The 2,500-nt window shown below is 60.0% G+C and overlaps 1 pseudogene; it reads right to left on the bottom strand.

The window, feature by feature from the left end:
* The window catches only part of LOC120632414, a 7,884-nt pseudogene that overhangs the window by 3,135 nt on the left and 2,249 nt on the right, over window positions 1-2,500 (bottom strand).

Raw genomic sequence — 2,500 nt, 5'->3', positions numbered from 1 at the left:
CGATGTAGCTGCAGAAAGCACCCGGCAACCCCCGAGCCCTCAGCAGCTCGACCAGCGCCGCATGCGACACTGTATCGAACGCCTTGGAAAAATCGAGGACCGCCATGTGACACTCCCTGAGCTTTTTCCTGCTATCCCCCAACACTGCGTCGAGCACGGCTGTGTTCTCAACCGTTCCGTCCGCACAGACGAAACCGCGTTGTCGCATGTCGGGTGGGCAGCAGTCTAGCAGTCTCCGTGCTAGGATGCTGTGCATGTGCCTGAGGGGCACCGACGCGATGGATATCGGCCGGTACTCGCCAGGGTTCTGCGGAGCATCACTTTTCGGCACGAAGACTGTTCGACATTGCCGCAGTGGTTCCGGAATCTCGCCAGATGTCATCCAGTGGTTGAATATTTCCGCTTTCAAAGGTACAGAAACTCGACTCCAGTCTGCCGCACGGATACCGTCCGGCCCCGGAGCCGTCTTCGGGTCGACGCGGGACGCTTTCACCTCCTGTTCGGTTATCGGCGCCCACAGCTTGGAATAGTCGTGCGTGCCATCGCTCGGTGGTCTCAACTCGCGAAGAGATTCCGGCGTAGGCCCCGGGGCGTTGGACACAGCTTCGAGAATAGGTCGCCAATAGGCTTCCATCTCCTCTAGGCTGTGCTTCGTTTCCCGGCAGTGCCCGTCTATCACCTCGGCTGCTGCTCTCCCCGGACACTTCCGAAAGAGTTCCTGTACGCGTGCGTACTCCATTCGTCTCCGCTTGCGGTTCGACAATGAGTCTAGCGCAATCGGTTCGTTCAAAAAGCCATGTCTTTTAGTATGGCGGAGGTGCCTCGCAGCCCTCGCTCCCAGTCCACCACGTCGTATGCGTGCCTCGGCCCCCGCTAGGAGGTCCGAGAGCACTCGCGCAGCGTCTACACTGATTGGAGTTTGAACCACGGGTGCCTGATCATCAGCATCGGCCGACTCGACTTCACCACTCTCCTGTGCACTCACACTTGCATCAACCGAGGACGACGCGCCCGCATCGTCTGCCGCCCTCTGAGCCACTAGGTACGCCAGGTGGGTTTTAACCATCCCTTTGTACTTCGCGGCTCGCCGCTGGCCCTTGATTGCTTCCAGCGTCCGATGGAGCTGGGGCAATCGGGCAGCTAAGGCGACATTCGTGCAAGGGCCGCTCGCCTCTAGCGTCAACAAGGCCTCGGTGCGCGCAAGGAGGTCCAGTTCTTCATCGAGCCAACGTCGCTTCACTTGGCTTGGAGCAGCCTCCGCATTAGCCTCGACAGGGTGGGCCCTACGTCTGTGGACACCCAACCCCGTCTTCGTTCTGAACCCCCGTCCACATGACGGGCAGTTCCATTCTGATGCCCGCCCAGCACTCCCGACACTTTCGCCGGACGCGCCAGGCTGAGCCGCCGAGGAAGAATTGACCATGCTCCCCGACTCCTGTGGGAGGTCAGGGTGGCCCTCACATTTTCTGATCGGACTTTTTGCAATAATCAATTTCCCCAATTGTGGCGGGCCGCAAACCCTACCACTGGGATTCGCCCATAGCTTTCGCAAAGGTCCCACCCGAAGGAAGCTATTGGACTTGGAGGAAAAAGCCGTGAAAACGGCTGAAAAAACCTCCCTGAAGGACTGTTGCAGCGTCTCAGCTCCAACCTCACCTGGATTACGCCCCCAAAGATGGAAGGGGGGGCGCCGCACACTCCGTAGAGAACCCAGTGACAAGCCTGACTACGTCCTGCGCCACCGGCGTACGATCCAAAAAGGAAAGGCACACCGGCGGCGCAGACCATAGTGGAAACGTGCTTGGCCTCGCAGTCGTTCGAAGGACACGCGCCACCGAGGCGATGGACACCTTAACGGCCAGTGCAGGGTCGCATGATGTTAAAGACGCGTGTCCCCCCCCCCCACATTAGCGATCGCAGCGGCGCCACGAGCAGGCTTTGGATAGGAGTTGGGCGTCGTGGCCGAGACCACTCTTCCCCGTTGACGAGCCGATCGCGCTCCACGTCGTATCCCCAGCGAGTAGCCGCTGTCGCCGGAAACACGCACGTCGACCGACCCGTGAGCAACCAAGAGAGTCATAGTTACTCCCGCCGTTTACCCGCGCTTGCTTGAATCTCTTCACGTTGACATTCAGAGCACTGGGCAGAAATCACATTGCGTCAACACCCGCGAGGGCCATCGCAATGCTTTGTTTTAATTAGACAGTCGGATTCCCCTTGTCCGTGCCAGTTCTGAGCTGACCGTTGAACGGCGGTCGTACAGAACCGCGCCGATCGCGCACGAGACGAAACCGACGCGGCCTTACGGCTAGGAAGATCCGCGGAAGGCCGGAACGCGGGTCCGGATTCCGCCCGCGCGCCCCGAGAGACGCACGAGCATCGACCAGGCCCGGCACCGGCCGCATCCGCTTCCCGTCCAAACCCGACACGCCCCGGTCCTCAGAGCCAATCCTTATTCCGAAGTTACGGATCCAATTTGCCGACTTCCCTTACCTACATT

The sequence above is a fragment of the Pararge aegeria genome, chromosome 19 (assembly GCF_905163445.1).
Source record: "Pararge aegeria chromosome 19, ilParAegt1.1, whole genome shotgun sequence".
Classification (NCBI taxonomy): Eukaryota; Metazoa; Arthropoda; class Insecta; order Lepidoptera; family Nymphalidae; genus Pararge; species Pararge aegeria.
This window is presented reverse-complemented; position numbering and strand designations above follow the sequence as displayed.